Below are 23410 nucleotides of genomic sequence, written 5' to 3'. Positions count from 1 at the left end.
ACCTCTTTAAGACAATTCTTAACAAGAAAAGAGTACATCAATATTTATCCAGGCTGGAACTGAAACCCTTGCCAGGGGTGGGACTCCTCAGCCATCACACCAGAGTCCCGGCACTTATAATAACCACCAACAAACTCCTTTGATTTATTATGTTATCTATCAGGAGCTTCTATAATATAGCTGTCCATTTCTTGTCTGGAAAAGTGGCATAAATCACAACAAAGACATTAAGTTACAATATGAACGGAGAGTAATTCATTTCCTTTCAGATCTTTGGTGCAAAATAATGTCAGAAATATATACAGGTGAAGAAGTGAAATTGGAATATTATAATAAGTGATCTAGAAATAGTCTGATCAGAGAAGGATTAGGATGGAATACATGTAACACTAGTAAAGCATAGGGAGGGGTCACATACATATTACATTTCTATCCTTCTGCTTATAAAAGAGGAGCGGTTACATGGATGTGTATAAGAATTACATAAAGGCATGAAGAATCCTTAGGGAAGGAGACAGCAGCAAACAGGACTTGAACCGCATAAAGTGACATGGTGCTGTCATAGTGAGAAGAGTGCGGCTTCTAATATCAGCTTAATGTATAGCAAAAACGACATAGTCAAGAGAAAACCAGAATAATAACTGTACAGAACATCTGTATGGAGAGGATTAAGAAACTATACAAGTAAGAAGCCTTGTGGGGTTGTAGCACCGAATGATGAATGATAAGTCCAGGTCCGTCACTATGATGTCTATACTGATCCTCCTTGTGCTGTTCCCATCCGCAGGTGAGTGACGAATAATTTACCTGCGTTAATATCATGTTTTCCTCTTATCTTGTAATGCAATAAAATATAAGTTACATTTTTTGCTCTTTTCTTCTAAGTCTAAGATTTTTTTTTCTAAGGTTCCTTTATTATGGCTTTTTATATGTCAGTCTCTCCAGTGGTTTTTACTGTTGTATCTATCTCTATATATCACAGAGGTGTGACTCTACCTCTTTGTATACTAGAAGTTTATAAAGATCAATCTTAGGCATCCCACCTTCTTGTATGATGGACTGTACCACAAAGGCTCTTCAGAGGAGGGGGGAAGGGTAGAAACTCCAATGCCAATTATTAATAATAAACATGTTATATACAGGGAGCTCAGCCTCCCTGACTGTATACTTATGGTGTGAAGACTATATATGGGGAGGATTTTTGCAGTGTACCCCCACTTGGCAGAGAAGGTGCTGCTGACCTAAGTTCTGGGTCAACATTTCTTTAACATATTTTAAACACTCCATATAAATATCTATAATGTTCTGCAGGTTATGTGGTGTGTAATTGGATATTCTGGCACTTTTTAAGTGTGTATTATCATGACGATCTGCAGGATCTGAGTTTGCATATGATGAGGTTCTTCACCAGCTGAGGTGTGTATGTTGAGGATCCTCAGCATCTGAGCTGCGTATGATGAGGTTCTGAACCATCTGAGATGTCTATGATGAGGTTCTGCAGCAGGTGGAGGTTTTACAGCATCTGAGGTGTGTATTAGAAGGTTTTGTATCAGCTGAAGTGTGTATTATAAGGTTCGACAGCTAGGAGGTGTCTATGATGAGGTTCTGAAGCATTTGAGGTATGTCTTTTGAGGTTCTACAGAAGTGTCTATGATATTAGATATTTAAATTAGCTCTGTGCCGCTATCACTTTTTCTGCCTAAGACATCCCCCGGACTATCCAGATCCACCAACTGCTGCCTCTCTTACTCTTGCATGAAATCCAGCAGATGTGCACTACGGTGTGTCAATCTCCTCCACTGCTGGAACTCTGCAGTGTCCTCTGTGAGCTGATGTCACTGGAGATGCTGTGTAACAGGTTCAGAGGGAGGCGCATACGCGCTACATCCTTGAGAGGAGGCCAGTGGCTGTGGTGCAAATTTAAGGAAATTCATGCTGAGGAGTGAAGGAGCCACTCTGTATTGTAGATGTGACCACAATCCCAGCTCATGAATACGCTAGACTGGTCTTCTGCTCATCTGCATATACACCAAAAAATATTTAGATACACATTCTTTTAAAATTACAGTACATTATGCTGAGACAATTACATATTTAAAAAGTACAATTGTGATTAATGGGGAAAAATTGAGGTGATAGGTTTCCTTTTAACACCCATGATTGGTGCTAGCACCAATCCGGCGTGGTTAAGGCGGAACACTTAATCTGAACTACTCGCTGAACTAATGCTTCAGTTCTGCTCATCCCTAGAATGATACAAATAGTATTTATTTTCCTCCTTGTAACCAGGTTCTTATGAATTAAAATCCAATAAGTCAGCCTTGGTGGAGCTTTCAGACTACTTAATGGAAGGATACCACAAAGGGGTGAGACCTGTGAAAAACTGGAGAAAAACTACCACAGTATACATAGAAATAGCCATATATGCAATACTTGGAGTGGTAAGTTATACCTTGATGATGTACAAATGTCCATCTAGTTTCTCATTGTGCTCTGGTAATGAAAAGTAGTATGACATCTTAAATTGAGAAAATATCATATCAGCATTAATTCTAAATTCCAAATAATAGGCTGTGGTGTTGCCTACTATTGCATCCACTTTACATTTTTAGGCTGCCCAGCATCAGATTTTCACTAGTAAATGTGATGGCAGTCCCCATATTATTGTGCTAACTTTTGCCCACACTGTTTTTAGCTTAAAAGAAAAAAAAGCATAGTTCATATCCCTAGAAAATTAACTTTGTAAGCTTACCTGGAACCCTGCCAGAAAGAAAAGTGAGTCACAGCCCATGTCTCTGTCATCTCTCTCATTCCCCCCTCACTTTGGAAGAGAAGAGGATTATGTCGGTGGGTTGAGTCACACAGTTACACGAATGAATAACGAATTCACGAATGAATAACCTATAACCTATTGTGACTTGCTGGACCTTCTGGCAGTGTGCCAGGTACACTTACAAAGTCCAAAGTTTCTGGGGATGGGAACTATATATTTTTTTCTAGTCACAAGTTAGTATAGCATTATGGAAACCTGTCTTTAAGTTTATTAGTGAAAATCGGGTGACAGGTTCCCTTTGAATAATGATCAGCACTTGATTTAGTGCTTCTTTGTTCTCAAACACACTATCCCTGGTTTTCCCTACCTCCTTGTTGCCCCAATGCACAGGAAATGCATCTCAGTCAATCACTGGCTGGCCAATCACTCTCCAGGTGAGGATGCACTTCCTGTCTGCAAGACCACACACAGAAAACAGAAAAAACATAGGAAATGGGCAATGATTATTTTTCCTATAGGGACGTGGCAGGTTGTTAAGTTTCCAGTGCTCCCAACAGTGCATACTTTGTTTATTGTAAAGATTAATTTTTAACAAGTAGGGTGTATCTAATGACAATTCATCACATCTAAAACTGTTTAAATCCTACATCGAAAAACAGCCATTTAAATAACAAATGTGCTCATCTGTCATGACATGTTAACTATTTGATAAAAACAGCCATACACAAGTATACCTAACATCTACCAAACAGAGATTTGCTTTGCAAATTACACTTTATGCCACGCACCTCAATAGGAAAAAAAAAATTAGAATCTATGAATTTTAATAGAGAAAATATTTGGCAGGTTAAAGCATTTCCTAAAAAAGAGTTGATGTACAATTCAGACTGTCAGGCTATCCAGTTCTCATTGTTCGAATTACAATAGATGAATCCAAATGTATCTTAAAGGGACAATGTCACCAGATTTTACCCTCTTAAACTACTGCCGTCTTTAGGTAGGGTATGAAATGTTGTTCTTTCTTTTATGTAAAATCTCATTCATTCACCTATACAAAAAAAAATCTCAAAAGTCATGTGAAATTGAGTAAGGATTGAGTAGGGAAGAATCATCACAGTTGATCACCCAGACTTTCCACCAGGATGCTATAGTCGGTTCCTTGGTCCTCTGAGACTTAAAGGGAACCTGTCACCAGGGACCTCATTTCCACTGAAGACAGGTTACAGAAGCCCATTACAGCTGCATTGCACATATGCCTTTCTGCTTTATAATATAAATGTGTGTTATAACTTACATTGTACTCTGTGTAGTCCCAGGGGTTGGGCTTTGGTTTAAATGTATTTCAAAAAACAACATGTGTCTTGTCTGTGCTGGAGACTGATCAGCTCTTGGCCCCCACATTTGTGCTCCTGTACAGCTCCTCCCTCCTGCTCCATCTCTATCACAGAGCTCACAGCCTGGGGAGATAACATCAGTGGGGATGGGAGGAGCTGTACAGGAGCACAAAGGTGGGGGCTAAGAGCTGAGCAGTCTGCAGCATAAACTCTAAAAATTTTCTAGGCATTGGAGAACATTAAACTGAATAGGAATGTAACCATCTTCTGAACTACTCTGCACATCCCCTTCCTTATATGCAACCTCTACACTTCCCACCCTTCTCCTGGTAATTGGGACTTTAAACAAATAATATAGAGAGAGGGAAATAAGTCAGGACTAAAGCCTTCATTCTACACCACAAACTTTCCATTTCCTCCAAATTCCCAAGAGAAAAAAATTGAGATTTTGACCCGGAGGTACACGCTGCCCGTGAGAATACACCTTATCTTTCCTGACTTGCCTGATACTTGGTAGCATTGTGCTGAAACTGACAGCACCATGTCCCATAGGAGTGTTCTGATAGTCAACCATTCTGGCAAAAAGTGATCACCCTCAAGTGAACTTATTAATGTTCATCTGAATAACTCCCCGTCCACCATTATCCTTTCCATCCTACCCACATCTTTCCCTAAAGCGAAACACTCATTGCTTGGTTTCATACTCATTACTTCCCTTATGGTTCTACCAGACTGGAACGGTTTAAAGAACATCTTCACCCCACACAATACTTCCTTCATCATGTCGTGCTGTTTTTCTACGATTATTGTGATATTGTCCTCTCTTCTGTTTTATTGATTATGACTATCCAAGTCCTTGAGCTTTAACTTACTCTTTGCTTTACTTTGTTACATTTTGCAATAAAGCTTCGAATAATAATAATAATAAATATATATATATATATACACTCACCGGCCACTTTATTAGGTACACCTGTCCAACTGCTCGTTAACACTTAATTTCTAATCAGCCAATCACATGGCGGCAACTCAGTGCATTTAGGCATGTAGACATGGTCAAGACAATCTCCTGCAGTTCAAACCGAGCATCAGTATGGGGAAGAAAGGTGATTTGAGTGCCTTTGAACGTGGCATGGTTGTTGCTGCCAGAAGGGCTGGTCTGAGTATTTCAGAAACTGCTGATCTACTGGGATTTTCACGCACAACCATCTTTAGGGTTTACAGAGAATGGTCCGAAAAAGAAAAAACATCCAGTGAGCGGCAGTTCTGTGGGCGGAAATGCCTTGTTGATGCCAGAGGTAAGAGGAGAATGGGCAGACTGGTTCGAGCTGATAGAAATGCAACAGTGACTCAAATCGCCACCCGTTACAACCAAGGTAGGCAGAAGAGCATCTCTGAACGCACAGTACGTCGAACTTTGAGGCAGATGGGCTACAGCAGCAGAAGACCACACCGGGTGCCACTCCTTTCAGCTAAGAACAGGAAACTGAGGCTACAATTTGCACAAGCTCATCGAAATTGGACAGTAGAAGATTGAAAAAACGTTGCCTGCTCTGATGAGTCTCGATTTCTGCTGCGACATTCGGATGGTCGGGTCAGAATTTGGCGTCAACAACATGAAAGCATGGATCCATCCTGCCTTGTATCAACGGTTCAGGCTGGTGATGGTGTTGTCATGGTGTGGGTAATACTTTCTTGGCACTCTTTGGGCCCCTTGGTACCAATTGAGCATCGTTGCAACGCCACAGCCTACCTGAGTATTGTTGCTGACCATCCCTGTCCATCCCTTTATGACCACAATGTACCCAACATCTGATGGCTACTTTCAGCAGGATAATGGGCCATGTCATAAAGCTGGAATCATCTCAGACTGGTTTCTTGAACATGACAATGAGTTTACTGTACTCAAATGGCCTCCACAGTCACCAGATCCCAATCCAATAGAGCATCTTTGGGATGTGGTGGAACGGGAGATTCGCATCATGGATGTGCAGCCGACAAATCTGCGGCAACTGTGTGATGCCATCATGTCAATATGGACCAAAATCTCTGAGGAATGCTTCCAGCACCTGGTTGAATCTATGCCACGAAGAATTGAGGCAGTTCTGAAGGCAAAAGGGGGTCCAACCCGTTACAAGCATGGTGTACCTAATAAAGTGGCCGGTGAGTGTATATATATATATATATATATATATATATTTATATATATATGACTCTACTCATTTTAACATGACTTTGGAGGAGTTTTTTTTTAAAGGGAAAGCGGTGAGATTCCACATAAGTGGTAATTCTAGAAAGGACATTACATGTCCTACCTGAGAAGCTATTCCCATTCAAGAGATATGTACACCCTGTCAGCCAGCAGATTTATCACATCATATATAAATATACATTTTCTGGTATTCAATATATCATCGTAGTTCCATATCTAGATATTTAGTTTAGTTCAGGTTTCAGTTCAGGTATAGTTTTTGAACCTAAATTGGCTACTTTTCCATGAATTCATTTTCCCAAAAGTTGTACTGTCCGGGCTTAGCAGGAGGAGGCAAAGCCTTGAAGTGTCCCAACAGATATCGGTAAGAATGTTGCTCAAATAAATTAAGAACTGACTCCTAATGTTTAAAGGGGTTGGCCACTCTTTTACATAAGTTTCCTGTGTGCCTATACTGCTTTAATAATAATCACTAAAAGTTCATCAAGTTATTCAGCATCCCTGCTACTTACTTTAGTGCTGTCTGCAGACTCTCCATGGTACTTGTTTACATGTATGAGCTCTGATGGAAAGAAGAAGCTGCAGCAAACATTTTCACTAATCCTGCTCCCTCCCCTCTCCCTGTGTCTGTCAGTGAGGTGGACTGTGAGAGAGAGACACACAATGGCAGACACTACAAGGACGGGCTGAAGAAGTGAGAAACAGGAAGTTATCTTTATATGCAGAGGGAAGCATGGTGAGAACAGGGAAAGTCTGTAGCTCTCAAAGGCAGAGACATTTCTACTGGAACAGATTTATTGAAAATTGGCAGACCACACCCCTAACTCTCCACCCACTCCCCTTTGACTCTACCCATCTATCCCCATACAACAGTTCCCTCCCCATGTAACACATAGGAACAATGCAAGCTTTGTTCTCCACTCATGGTAAGCATTGCTCTTGACATATCTGTCAATTTAATTATTTTGTATTTTTCTTCTCCTAACAGGATGAGAAAAACCAATATGTGAAGAGCTACATTTGGTACAACCAGGTAATATCACATGTACAGTAGTCAGTATAGACCTTTACATAAATTGCATATATAGAGAGTGTACTATTGCAGCACCTTGGACCAAAATATAAGAAGCAAAAAAAACCTGAAAATCCAGTTATTTAACAATAGTAATACATTTTTACTAATAATTAACTAACTAATAACATTAAATAGCTAATTGTGATTACCTAATTTGTTTTCTTGGCTTTTACATCATACAGTCATGGGTGGATGACTTTCTCATGTGGGATCCAGTCCAGTTTGACAATATCACATATATCTACCTTCCCACAAATTCTATATGGCTTCCAGATATCATGATTGAAGAAATGTAAGTCTAATAAGTAAAATAATAAATGAACTCCTCCTGCTCTATAACATGCTGCCTGCAGAAAGGACACTATGTACATTCTGCTCAGCTCCTCCTGCTTTCTAGCACCCTGCCTGCAGATAGGACACTATGTACATTCTGCTCGGCTCCTCCTGCTCTGTAACATCCTGCCTGCAGATAGGACACTATGTACGATCTGCTCAGCTCCTCCTGCTCTATAACATGCTGCCTGCGGAAAGAACACAATGGGGCTCATTTACTAAGGGTCCTGCGGCCGCATTTTGGGCGGATACTCCGACGATTTCCGATCTGCGGCGCGTCGCGCCAGGGATTGTGTCGCACGCAATCGGATCTTGCCGCATTACCACCAGCTTGCACGCGACACAAATCGGGGGGCAGGTCGTCGGACAACCCGACAGATTCAGACTACGTGCGGGATTTAACATTTCAAATAGTGTCACAAGACACGCACTTACATGCACCAGGAAGAAGGTGAACTCCGAAACGACGGATGCAGAAACTCGGGCGCACGGGCTCCGTTAATCGTGCCAGACTTCATCCTCATCCGACCATCCGGATCGGGGATCGCGACAGGACCGGGCAAGTAAATGTGCCCCAATGGGGCACATTTACTAAGAACAGTGCAGTCTGTACTATGTGCAGTTTGCCTGTGTAGTGTGCATGGGGCACCATATTCACGATTCATGAATATGACGCCCACTGCACTGCCCAGACACATTTCTGTTGGATGGTTTAATCTGGCGCATGGTCCGACTGAGCACCTGAATGCCCCCTTCAGTTTAGAAATGTATGTCGCATGAAGCTCGGACACTTCTTCAATACCTGTGCAAGCAGTTTGCACTAGAACGAACGTGCAAAGTCTGATAGAAAACGGGCGCATGGCCCTTAGTAAATGTGCCACAATCTACTTAAACCCTGCATATTCTATAAATCCACTAATGCCCCTCCCGCAGTGATTGATTGTTACATTTCTTTGTCAAGGTCTTATCTCTGCTTCCAGTGAAGCGATGGGTCAGCAGATTTATCTTTTTTCTATATCTCCCAGTAACTGATGATTTTTCTTTGTCTCCAGTGTGGGGGCGAGGGACTCTACATTTGTCCCTTACATCTTTGTGAACCACAGGGGTAGAGTATTCAAGAACAATCCCATACACATCATGACCTCCTGCAACCTTGACATTTCCCATTCGACTTCCTGAACTGTTCCCTCTCATTCAGAAGCTGGCTTCACTCAAGTAAGATTTGATGAAATTATTATGTAATATATTCACCCACTTAAAGGCATTGTCCTATAAGGCTACTGGAGCCATCAGTGATTGGGAGGATAAGGGAAAAAACATCCGCCATTTTGCAAGTGTTAGTAGATATGTGTGACCCACACTCCATTCACTTCTAGTGTGTAGATGGCCATATGTCATACATGAGTGACCACTGCAACAGTCAGTGGTCGCACATGTGCAGTGGTGCTACATTCATTCTCCTGTCCTCCCATTCGCTGGTGGTCTGACCTGTCAGACCCCCAAAGATCTGACAGTTATCACATATCCAAAGGATAAGGAATGAGTATCTTTAAAGAGACAAAACATTAAATAACAGGAAACCCTACCCATAGATGCAATGGCCTGAGATGGTGAACAGCTTCTAAATACTTATCTTTCAGCTCAGGACATAAACATATCATTTTGGAGAAAACCAAATGACATGAAGTTGTTCAGAAATCCAGATGATGATGATGGAGAATGGTATCTTACAAATGTGGTGCCATCGTACCAAATCACCACGGACCATAACATCAACTACGGGCAAATCACATTCTATGTAGGTGGATTTAGTAGCTGATATGTATTTGCACGATAAGTACATATGTGTTCATATTTACCTTTCCTCCTGGTTAGACATTACCACATACACGTATCATCCGATGACCAGTTTATTAATACAATGGGGGGATTTAACAATGTGTCTAAACTATGCGCCAGAATTTTGGGCGCACGGACGATTTTCCACAAGCCACGACCCTTTCCCGCGAGACCACACCCATAAATCGGACAAGTCAGGAAAGTGCCAAAAAAAGGTCTAAAAGCCTTGGGAAATGTGGTGAAAAGCATTTTAGGCAGTGTTTTGGTGCAAAACCACCAGAATCGTGGCGCAAGTACGTTTATGAATCCCCCCAAATGTGATTTTGGGATATTAAGTCGCTAAATAAGATTCTATATTTATCTGTGTTCGGTGCCCATTGGTTGCTCTGGGAATTGCAGCCTGTTACAGGCTTTTCTAGAATGTCCTGATATTGCATTGAAGTGGTTTCTTTAGAAGTCCATGGAAAAAGCGATCCAGTTAGAAATATTGTCTATTGATCTATTGATCTCTTGTGAATGGAAATAAAGAGTTAAAGGGAATAACAGTCAGGACAATCACATTGTATAAGCCCTATGGACATCATCAGTGGAAAATTTTTGTCGCGAAAAGCTAGTCAAAACCATACTTATGGAAAACTTAAAAAATGGAAAGAACAAATATTGCAAAAAGATCTGAAAAAAAAACCATTTAACATAATGAAAAAGTGAGATTGATAAATTACCAAAGAAGCAGACAGAAAAAAGACAGAAGGCAAAAACTAGCCAACTCAAAGAGAGATAAGATAAATGACCCCCATTTTTTTTAACCACTTCCATAATCTTGGTCTCCATGATGGACATTTCCCGAAACAAAAATCTGTAGATGGGAGATTCTTCCCTCTGCTCTTCCCTGTGTATAATGACCAGTACTTGTGTATAATGACCAGTACTTGTGTGTAGTGACCAGTGCCTGTATATAATGACCAGTACTTGTGTATAATAACCAGTACTTGTGTATTATGACTAGTACTTTTGTGTAATGACCAGTACCTGTATATAATGACCAGTACTTGTGTATAATAACCAGTACTTGTGTATAATGACCAGTACTTGTGTGTAGTGACCAGTGCCTGTATATAATGACCAGTACTTGTGTATAATAACCAGTACTTGTGTATTATGACTAGTACTTTTGTGTAATGACCAGTACCTGTATATAATGACCAGTACTTGTGTATAATAACCAGTACTTGTGTATAATGACCAGTACTTGTGTGTAATGACCAGTACTTATGTATAATGACCAGTACTTATGTATAATAACCAGTACTTGTGTATAATGACCAGTACATGTGTATAATAACCAGTACTTGTGTATAATGACCAGTACTTGTGTATAATAACCAGTACTTGTGTATAATGACCAGTACATGTGTATAATAACCAGTACTTATGTATAATGACCAGTACTTGTGTATAATGACCAGTACTTGTGTATAATAACCAGTACTTGTGTATAATGACCAGTACTTATGTATAATGACCAGTACTTGTGTATAATAACCAGTACTTGTGTATAATAACCAGTACTTGTGTGTAATGACCACTACATGTGTATAATAACCAGTACTTGTGTATAATGACCAGTATCTGTGTATAATGACCAGTACTTGTATATAAGACCAGTACTTGTGTGTAATGACCAGTACATGTGTATAATAACCAGTACTTGTGTATAATGACCAGTATCTGTGTATAATGACCAGTACTTGTATATAAGACCAGTACTTGTGTATAATAACAAGTAATAATGTGTAATGACCAGTACTTGTGTATAATGACCAGTACTTATGTATAATAACCAGTGCTTGTGTATAATGACCAGTACATGTGTATAATAACCAGTACTTGTGTATAATGACCAGTACTTGTGTATAATGACCAGTACTAATGTGTAATGACCAGTACCTGTGTATAATGACCAGTACTTGTGTGTAATGACCAGTACTTGTGTATAATGACCAGTACTAATGTGTAATGACCAGTACCTGTGTATAATGACCAGTACTTGTGTGTAATGACCAGTACCTGTGTATAATGACCAGTACTTGTGTATAATGACCAGTACTTGTGTATAATGATCAGTACTTGTGTGTAATGACCAGTACTTGTGTATAATGACCAGTACTTGTGTGTAATGACCAGTACTTGTGTATAATGACCAGTACTTCTGTGTAATGACCAGTACTTCTGTGTAATGACCAGTACTTGTGAGTAATGACCAGTACTTGTGTGTAATGACCAGTACTTGTGTGTAATGACCAGTACTTGTGTATAATGACCAGTACTTGTGTGTAATGACCAGTACTTGTGTGTAATGACCAGTACTTGTGTGTAATGACCAGTACTTGTGTATAATGACCAGTACTTGTGTGTAATGACCAGTACTTGTGTATAATGACCAGTACTTGGACTACTTAGAGTAACATAGAAGCTTGATGTAAGTGCCGTGACATCTGACCTCTTTGTTGACCACAGGTCGGACTCCGGAGAAGACCTCTCTTCTACATAGTGAACCTGATTCTCCCCAGCATACTCCTCATGATAATGGATATCATCGGCTTCTATATACCCCCAGAAAGTGGAGAGAGGATATCCTTCAAGATCACTCTTCTTCTGGGTTATTCTGTCTTCCTTATCATTGTATCTGATACATTACCTGCAACCGGAGCGCCATTAATAGGTAAGACCTCAGCAATGTATTGGACAACAAAGTTATTTTAAGGTTACCCGCTCCTGTTGTCCCCATTACTTTATTCACCCCCTCTAATGATCCTCGCTGACACTGTTCATGGAAACTGCCTGCAGGTCACAGATACCTCCTCTCCGTCCATTGTGCTGGTCCAGGGCAGTAGACGGGAACCTCATTGCAGTTTCCCTAAAGAATTCATCTGCCATGATAGAATAGACGCATTGAGAAAGGTGAATAAAGCAATTTAGGCCCCAGTGCAGGGCACCAGGCACGCTGACTATATATTGTTTTCTGGGTGGAGTCAATGGAGTCTACCAGCAACAAAAGTACCAGAAGTGGCAAAATGTAAAATTTGCTCAGAACCTCCTGCTCTATGTCATGCTATCTACATATAGGACACTATGGATAATCTTCTCAGCTGCTCCTGCTCTATAAGATAATGTCTGAAGATACAAAACTAGGTGCATTCTTCTCGGCTACACTTGCTCTATAACACATTACCCGCAGAAGAGACAATACAATCTGCTAAGTAACTCCTGATCTATAACATGCTGCCTGTAGTTAGGACACTATGTACAATCTGCTCAGCTCCTACTGCTCTACAACATGCTGTCTGCAGATAGGACACTATGTACAGCCTGCTCAGCTCCTCCTGCTCTATCACATTATTCCTGCAGGAAAGACACTGGGGCACAATTACTAAGGTGCTTGCACCAGTTTTCTGTCAGACTTTGCACGTTCTTTTAGATGCAACTGATTGCAGATGTATTTAAGAAGTGTCTGCGCCAAATTTGAGTCGTGATTCATGAAGAACGTGCGCCATAAATTAGTAATCTGGTGCCCCTGCCCACTACTTAGACAAACTACACATAGTACAGACTGCACTGTTCTTAGTGAATGTGCCCCACTGTGTACAATCTGCTCAGCTCCACCTGCTCTATAACATGATGTGTCCAGATAGGACACTATGTACAATCTGTTCAGCTCCTTCTGCTCCATAACCTGCTGCCTGCAGATAGGACACTATGTACAATCTACTCAGATCCTCCTGCTTTATACCCTGCTGCCTGCAGATAGGACACTTTGAACAATCTGCTCATCTCCTCCTGCTCTATAACATTCTGCCTGCAGATAGGACACTATGTACAATCTTCTCAGCTCCTCCTGCTCTATAACATTCTGCCTGCAGATAGGACACTGTGTATAATCTGCTCAGCTCCTCCAGCTCTATAACATTCTGCCTGCAGATAGGACACTATGTACTATCTGCTCAGCTCCTCCTGCTCTATAACATGCTGCCTGCAGATAGGACACTATGTACAATCTGCTCAGCTCCTCCTGCCCTATAACATGTTGCCTGCAGATAGGACACTATGGGGCTTAATCACTAAGGGTCGTGGATCGCACTTTTGTCGGACTGTTCGTCGTTTTTGGGGATTGCATGGCTTGGACAGGTATTTAATGGGTGTCTGCTCTGGGAATGTGTTGCACGCAGTTTAGTAGGCGAGCTGTTGGACGTTCTGACTGATTCGGATTGAGCGCGGGATTTAACTTTCAAATTGTGTCTCACGATCAAGCACTTACATGCACCAGGAAGAAGAAGGTGAACTCCTATGGATCTGAGCGGGGAAGTGACACATGCAGGATATTGGACGCACGATCTTAGTGAATCGCGGCACAGTGCTTTATTGCCGGACAATGCACTTTCGGTGAACTCCACGGACGGCTAAGTAAATGTGCCCCAGTGTACAATCTGCACTGCACCTTCAATGTTCAAGGGTCTCTTTAAGTTATGTGAAAATGTGTAGCATAGTATGCGCCATCATAAAGCAGCTACAAGCAGGTAATTATAGGCTGTGACAGCGGAATCGCACACTTGGATGATTGTCTCAGTAACACAGGCAGTTATGCATAAGGGAGAATTACCTGAACCTATAATTCCACTAACTAGATCAGGAATGCAGATTATGCCATGGAGGAGACATCAACCATCTATGGATACAAATTGTCTACTGAACAGTGAGGACAGTTACAGCCCTTCATGGTGTAATAAAGGATATCATTCAAGTCTTGTGACCAGACGTTATAGTTTGTTACTGTACATGTATTTTATGTTTTAGTCATTTTAACCAATTATGGGTTTGGTGTTTCTATAGCATCAAGCAAATCTATATCTGGGGTCTATCTGGTGGTCCACCTTCACTAGGAGTTAAGCAGATCCCAGAGCCTATGTACATTCATCTATGGATGTGGTTTACAGAAGGCAATAGAAGTCTATGGGGCTGGAGAGCCGGCAGCGATTACGCAATACATGCAATGCTGTCGGCTTCTCCTACAGGTCTCCGCAAACAGGGGGCATGGAGGGGGTGTGTCGGCTGGCCCCCTAATGAATAAGGCCGACTGCCCCGGCACAAGATAGGAGAATCCAACCTCTTATTTAGTAAGAGGTCGGATCGCTTTAAAGCAATTTAACACAAATACATTTTTTTTTAAACTGTCTGGGGAGAAAGGGTCTGGGGTGAGGAGTATTGGGTGGCACATTTTGTGGGGGTCATTTTCGGGGTGACAGGTCCTCTTTAAAGATTTTAAGTTAAGAGGTTGGCAACTTTTCAATAAACCTCTTCCATTAGAATTGTTTTGCTGTGTCTTTGTCTCCTATGAGAGCTTCAGCCTTTCCCTGTCCTCACTATGCTGCCATCTGCATGTACATGTAGCTTCCTCTCTCTCACTGCTGTAACCTTTGCTCCTGGTGTCTCCCACTATTTGTCTCTCTATCACAGTCCATGTTCACTGACAGGGATAGAAAGAGAAGGGGACCAGGATGAGTCATAATTTCCTGCTGCAGCTCCTCCTATTCATCAGAGCTCACACATGTAAACAAAGAAGCATGGAGAGTTTGCAGACATAGGTGTTAATGGGGCCCCTTAGACTCATTTGCATAATTTTTAAAGCCTTTTTTTCTTAAAAACATGGGCATTAGAAGCTAAAAGAACAGAGGGACCTGTACGGGAGGGATCACACCTGCATGTCAATCACACCTGCATGTCACTGTGCTTGGTTTACAATCCTTCATCCTGGGGGTAGATTTCTTTTAACCCCTCCTTACCCTTATCATGAATGGAAAATGATTCCCGTAGGGTGTTTATCTGTCTTGTATCTTAACCCCTTAAGGACGCAGCCATTTTACAGCTTAAGGCTCAGCCCGATTTTTTGGATTCTGACTTGCTTCGCTTTATATGGTTATAACTTTTGAACACTGTTACTTATCAAAACGATTCTGAGATTGTTTTTTCCCCACATGTTGTACTTCATTTTAGTGGTAAATTTTGGCAGATAAGTTTTGCGTTTATTTACAAAAAAAAGAAAATATGATAAATTTTTTGAAAAATTTGCCATTTTCGAAATTCTAAATCATTGCGTTTTCAGGCAGATAGATTTACCACCTAAATAAGTTGCTGAATAACATTTCCCATTTGTCTACTTTACATTTTCATAATTTCTGAAATGTCTGGATAATTTATTTTGACGTCACGCGGCTTACAAATAGAATATCGCTTTTCCGGATTTTCAGAATTGACTATTTTGGGGATAAATACAGTTTTGAATGAAATTTTACATATTTAGCATCAAAACCCCCTATATAATCTACCCATTTTCAAATCTGCACCCCTCAAGCTATCAGAAACAGCTTTTACGAAGATTGTTAACCCCTTGAGATCTTCATAGTAATTGAATCAAAATGGAGGTGAAATTTAGAATGGTCATACTGTTCCCTTATACGTTCATTTAGCACTAAAATTTACACATTTCCAAAATATAAAAAGAGAAAACCCACCATACAATTTGTTCTGCAATTTCTCCTGAGTACAAAGACCCCCCACATGTGGCTGTGACTTGTTTTATGGGCGCACAGCGAGACGCAGAAGGGAAGGAGCGCCCTGCAGCTGCCAGGATTTTAGTTTCCTCATTGGCCCCTTTTGAAGGCTATAAAATTTTCGCTTTTCCGTTATTGGGGCCATGTGACGGCATTTTTTTTGCGGGATGAGATGCTTTTTCCATTGTTACCATTTTGGGGTTGGTATCACCTATTGTTGAAAATTTAGGAACTTTTTTTGAGGGCAGGAGTAGAAAAGCATCAATTCTGTACTGGATTTTTGAATTTTTTTTTTTTGGTGTTCACCGTATAGACTAATAATCCTGTTATCTTTATTCTATGGGTTGATACGATTACGGGGATACCAGACATGAATATATTTTCTTACGTTTTACTAAATTTGTCAAACAAAACCCTAATGTGGGGAAAAATCTATAATTTATGTATTGCCGTCTTCCAAGTGGCATAACTTTGTTACGTTTTTGGCTACGGAGCTGGTTGATGGCTTGTTTTTTGCGGGACATGTTGTACTTTGCACCAGTATCATGTCTAAGTACATATGGTTTTTTGGTCGCATTTTATAGCATTTTTTGTGGGATTGAAAAGGTAAAAATCATAATTTTTGGAGGGTTTATAACAGTTTTTTTTTACGGCGTTTATCGTGGGGGTTCAATAATGATTTACTTTTATTCTACGGGTTGTTACGGACGCGGTGATACTATATATGTGGGGTTTGTGTTATGATTTAGACTTTTTTTTTGAGTTATATGTCTCTTTATATGTTTTGGGGGTTTTGGGCATTTTTAGTGATTTATGACTTTATTTTTTTATTGAATAACTTTTTTTTTTACTTTTTTACTTTTATACCATGGGATATGAACAAGAAATCCTCTGATTGCTTGTTCATGATAATATTCTGCAATACTCATGTATTGCAGAGTATTATCAGTGTCAGCCTATGCACTTGCATAGGCTGGCACTTTGCCAGTAAGATGACGTCACAGACGCCATCTTACTGGCAATTCTTGCTAGTAACTCTGGGGTCCAGATCGGACCCCAGAGTTACTATAGCAACGATCGGCGCCCCCCGAAAACGGTTCGGGGGGGCCGATCGTGGGGGAAAGACACCCCAGATGCTTGTTAGATGCCGCGGTCGCGCTGACCGCGGCATCTAAAGGGTTAAGCACCCGCGATCGGAGACAACTCCGATCGCGGGTGTTACACTGGGGTGCCGGCTATTAGTTACAGCCGGCACCCCGTGTTTCCCGATGCCGGTTCGGCTCTGATCCAGAGCCGAGCCGGCATAGGCGCCGTGGCGGATATATCCGCCACTGAGCGCTAAGTCACTGCGCTCCGTGGCGGATATATCCGCCGCGGAGCGTGAAGGGGTTAAACACTCTAGGACAGTGATGGCGAACCTTTTAGAGGTCGAGTGCCCAAACTACAACAAAGACCCGTTTATTTATCGCAAAGTGCCAACACAGAAATTTAATTTGTGATTTATACTCCCTTCTCTGTTACAGTTTTCATTGATAAAAGCACCGAGGACACCAATAAAGCAGAAAATAGTCCCAGGTAGCGCTGTCACTTTAAAATATCTCCGTGCACAGCAAGTCCTGGGCTGCCTGGGACTGCAGGAGGATACCTGGAGTCATCTCTGGTGATGGCCTGAGTGCCCACAGAAAGGGCTCTGAGTGCCACCTCTGGCACCAGTGCCATAGGTTAGCCATCACTGCTCTAGGAAGTGACAGGTGATGCACCACTAGTACCAACAACTGGAATACTACCAATCACGAGAATAGGGGTCCAGTAAGCACAGTGCCACTCCTTTCATTAGCTATGTAACTGATGAACATGGCCTCTTTAAGTCTTATTTAAAGAGGGTCTATCACCATCTCGAGTATTAGATGGATGATTCAATCAATCTGCCCCATCCTGGGACCGGCCAACGTTTTCCGTACCATATATGCTAATTAGTCTCTCTACTGCCAGATGTTTTTTCCTGGGTTGGAGCAGACATGTGGGACCACTCAACTGATAGTAGGAAGCTGAAAACATGATTTATCCGGAATGGTTGGGGCTAGAATGAAATTACCAACTACAGTAGCCCCCCCCTTCCCCACACACTTTAGCTATCCTTCTTATACTATTATGCCACATTGCATATAAATTCATAAATTCACTCATATATAGTGAACTATATATATGTTATACTGCACATATATATAGTTCCCTGAAATTAATTATAGGTAGTACAGCACCCCTAATTTATAAGAAATAGTGCACTCCATGAACTGATTATATACAGCAGCCCTTAATCATTAATTAAGAGTGTGTTCATATAGCAAAGTGCAAAATGTATTAGAACTGCATATACATTATATACTGTATGTAGCACCCCAAACTCAGCCCAGTAAATAGGAAGCCTAGCAAACATTGCCCACAGTAGATAGGTATCTCCTGCCCACGCCCCCCCCAGTAGATGGGTTGCCCAGCATTCCCTGTCTCCCTCAGTAGATAGGTACCCCAGCACACTCTTCCCCCGCCCAGTACATAGGTAGCCCAGGACTCTCCGCCCCCCAGTAGATAGGTAACCCAGCACACTCTGCCCCGCAGAAGAAAGGTAGCCCAAACCACAATGCCCCCTGTAGATTGGTATCCCAGCAAACTCTGCACCCAGGTAGGTAGGCAGCACACTCTACCTCCCAGTACATAGGTAGGTAACCAGCACACTTGGACCTCCCACCACTAGATATATAACCGGGATACTCTACCCCCCCCCCCCCCCCCAGAGATAGGTAGCAAGCACCCCCCCCTCCCCCAATTAGATAAGTATCCAGCACACACTGCCACCCAGTACTTAGGTAGCCCAGCACACACTGCCAGTAGATAGGTAGCCCAGCACACATTGCTCTCCCATTAGATAGGTAGCCCCACACACATTGCCCCGCAGTAGATAGGCAGCTCAGCACACTCTGCCCCACCCCAATAGATAGATAACACAGCACACTCTGCCCCCCAGTAGATAGGTAGTAAGCACCCTCTGCCTTCCCCCATTAGATAGGTAGTCATCACACTCTTCCCCACAGAAAAATGGGTAGCACATCACACAATCCCCTCAGCACATAAAAAAATAAAATCATTACTCACCTTCTTGTGCTCCCATGCAGCTCCTCTTCTCCCCAGGATTCCATGGCGGTCAGCATTAGACGTGCACACAGCACAGACTGGGACTACAGTTCCGTATTAACCCCCATGATGGTGGCTGTGGAAAGGGGAAATAGGATCCATGTTCCCCTTACACCCCTAGTGAACAGATGTGATGACACTCGGGTCTCAATTCTTGACTATAAAACAGCCCCTTTAAGTGTTTTCAAATGCTAAACGCATACATTCTCTTGACAATAACACTTCATTTACATAGATGTACTTTTCACTTTTACTTTGTAGTTATCATAAGCATGTAATTATATTTAACATTAAAAAGTATATACAATCTTGGGCTGACGCTTCTTTCCTCTATTCTTCTATTTTAAATATTGTTTCACTACCGAACCAGTAGGCAATAAAGTTATGCATGAAATTATTAAGTTGTCTGGAAGAATAAAAACAATGAGAAGCAAAAAATATCAATATCTTCCTGGTAATAAAGCAATCAAAATGCAATGAGGAAAACAAGAGTAAATTATGGAGAGGGCTGAATATTGCTCAACATAAAAGAACATTGTTTTCATGTGCAAAACCATATAAAATAGAGAATGATGGAAATAAAAATCTGTTCAGAATTTTCAGCCATGACACACATCTCACTGGTGAGCATGCTCAGCGACCTTTACAGAGGTTATTGTGCCGAAAGGGAGAAGCTCTGTGACCATCGCCTCAGAATGGATGTTCCTGAATACATAGATGTAATCCTGATAATAGGATGACTGGTGATCTCTACAGAACAGGAAGTGTCATGTTATTTGGTGGCTCAGTGGCCAATTTGAAAAAAGTCAGAAAAAATGTTGAAAAAATAGAATATTATGTGACTCGCCGAAGAGAATTCCTGAGGGGTAGAGATTGATGATTTGTAAAGCGCTACGGAATTTGATGGCGCTATATAAATAAAGATTATTATTATTATTATTGAGGAAGCTAAGGGAGACACTGGCTGTGTGTGAAACACTGAAGAGAATTCCCAATGGAGGGGGGAATGAGGGAGACGTCGACTTTGTGTGACTTCCTGATTAGAATTGTTGTGGGAGGGGGGATTAAAGAATTGAGGGAGTTACTGGGTGTGTGTGACTCGCTGAATAGATATCTTGAGGGAGGGGGGATGAGGGAGTTGAGGGATATATTGGAGAAGAGAAAACACGCTATTTGTGACGCGGGGGGGTCTCCTGGTAAGGTGCCTGCAACTTTTTGAAATAGTGATTTTAGCTAAATCTGAGCTATGGATTTTTATACCTTAATTAAACCTCAAAAATACATTTTTAATGTTTGTAATATTTTATACTGTTTTGTGATAGCTACACTTTTAGAAAAGGTAACAGCACCCCATCTTTATATGCATCGGTGCAGTATAACGTGATTTTGCGTTCCTTCTAGGTATATACTTCGCTCTTTGTATGCTCCTGCTCTTGATCAGTCTCACAGAAAGCATCCTGATAGTCCGATCATTTCATCAGCAGAATCTCACACCTGAGGTTCCCAAGTGGATAAAAACATTAGTCCTGGAGAAGATGACATTTTTTATCTCCATAAAGGGCCGAGGACAATCTGATGCATCTAATTCTGGGACTTGTTTCCATAATGAAAATGTCAGCAGTGGTGAGTGTTAGAAAAGTAAGGAATCGGTAAGAGATGATGCAAATTGCGATGAGATCATAGAGGTGGATGGTTGCACTACACAACTTATCAGCACCTTACTCATGAGCACTGGGTTAAGGTGTGTGTAAGTCATGTTACCCAGAATTAGGATGAAGGGGAGCGCATCATGTGATAGCGAGCACTTTAACATCTCAGCAGGTCAATACTGCCCTTAAAGGGAACCTGTCACCAGGAGACCCACTTTTAGCACTCCCCCAGTCCCCACATAGCATAGTACATACACTGCCAAAGACTTTTTGTATAAAATATAGGTTTTACAGAAAAAAAGATATGTTATATAGAACCTTTCAATGCCATGTGCTCTGTAACTAGTCACTTGTCAACTGGGAGTGGCTGTAGAGGAGCAGTTCCCGCCCCCACACACACACAGCCTTGGGAAACCGCTCCTCCATGTGTCCTTTTTAAATATATGAATAACTTTGTGCGGTATTATATTTTTGAAAAGGACGCACAGAGTTTCATGTTTCCCAAGGGGTAGGTGGAAACTTACCCCTGTCACCAGGAGAACTTTCTTTCATGTGCCCTTTAAAGCCTTTCCAGTAAAGGAAGTAGAGTCTGACCTCACAGCATCAGTGGATATTTTTGGGAACCTAATTTTTTTGTATGAAGTTGATTTGGAAGGAATAATTATATTTGAGTTCTGTTGGTTTTACAACAACCCTTCTTACAGCATTCATAGAATGTATGTGATACTACTGCTTAGGGGTTTCCACTTCAACAAAGCTGAGGCCTTACAAACATAATATAGAATGGACCTTGTGTGACAACCCCTAACAATGGTCCTCAAGAGTCCTTTCTCTTCACCACCATTTGATCAAGGGGTTTGTTGGACATAAGCCTCAACCTGTCATGTCTCTATGAATGTTCGTAACAGTTTACTGTCTGTTAATTCCAAATTATGGCTTATCCTTAGTGCAGGATGAACACACAGACCCCTGACTCCTGAGAATTGATCCCGCAAAATACAAAGAGTTGAGTCAGAAGTAGGTGGCTCTGTGATCTCTGTAGTGGCTGGAAGCTGCACCTGTGGTCTCCATCACTTCAGTGGGAGCTGAGACTGCTGCCCCCCCCCCCTCACTGAGAGGCAGACAAACCCTATAAGGCACTTAAAGGAAATCTACCATTTGTTTTTATGCATTGAGAACCAAACATACCTTGAGAATGCAGTAGCGACACTGATGCAGAAACTTACCTTGTTTAATCCCTGAACTGAGTGGTTTTGCTCAAAAAGCAATTATAAAATTAAGAAAACTGGGTGCAGGCTGGCTGCCCTATATACACATATTACTCAACTATCCAGGTAAGACTAATCAACTTGAGAAAGATGACTTGGTCACAGCAGCTGGGGGATGGTGCAGCGATTGATTACTTTTGCCTGTCCGGGACAATACAGTGACAACGTATTATTGGCTTATGCTTGGCAGAACAAGGCTGAAGCACTGCATAGTTAGGGTTAGGAGAAGCACCAGAGCAGCCACAGGAGCGACAGAGCCTAAGTATCATAATTTTATAATAGTTTTTTCTGCAAAACCACCAGTTAAGGGACAAAACAAGATATGTTTCTGAATCAGTGTAGCTACAGCATTTTCAAGGTATGTTTGGTTCACAATGCATAAAAGCAAATGGTAGATTTCCTTTAAAGGGATTTTAATGTTTTTTTAAGAAATGTCTGTATTTTCACATCCCTAGAGACAACCTCCAACTACAGTAATGAAAAGGAAAGTGAATGCTATGTTCCGGCGCATCTGAAAATGGTTAACACAAAATACTTAGATGTTCTTAACCATATTGTGAAGGAGATGACATGCATCCGGCTTCAGCTGAAGACCAATAAAGACCAGAACGTCCACACGGAGTGGCTACAAGTCGCTTATGTTCTGGACACGTTTCTCTTTCGAGTTTATCTGGCTCTCCTAGTTGTTTATTCTGTATCGGTGGTGTGTCTTTGGTCTAGATAGTTACTTAGTTACATACGGCAGATGGTTAACATATAAAAGGTCACAAACCATTCAAAGTAGTAACATATTTTGGGGTAAGTATGATGTTTTCTTTAAAGGACATCTACCACCAGGATGAAGGATTGTAAACCAAGCACACTGACATACTGGTGTGTGGCCCCTATGGCAGGATATGCTCTTCTTCAAGCTTCTTATAGGACTTTAAAAATTATGCTAATGAGCTTGTGGGGCTCCAGGCTCGATGAACACCTCTAGAGCCCAGAGTCCCTCAGGCTAATTTGCATAATTTATAAAGCCTTTTTTTCTTAAAAACAAGGATATAAGAAGAGCAGATCCTGCCATAGGGGCCACACACAGTGTGCTTGGTTTACATTCCTTAGTCCTGGTGGTAGATGTCCTTTAACTTTCA

The 23410-nt window shown here is 41.4% G+C and overlaps 1 pseudogene; it reads left to right on the top strand.

The window, feature by feature from the left end:
• The first annotated feature begins 717 nt into the window (after positions 1-717).
• LOC140065891 (5-hydroxytryptamine receptor 3A-like) lies at positions 718-23001 on the top strand (annotated as a pseudogene).
• The last annotated feature ends 409 nt before the right edge of the window (positions 23002-23410 follow it).

Source organism: Engystomops pustulosus, chromosome 6, assembly GCF_040894005.1.
Source record: "Engystomops pustulosus chromosome 6, aEngPut4.maternal, whole genome shotgun sequence".
Lineage (NCBI taxonomy): Eukaryota > Metazoa > Chordata > Amphibia > Anura > Leptodactylidae > Engystomops > Engystomops pustulosus.
This window is presented reverse-complemented; position numbering and strand designations above follow the sequence as displayed.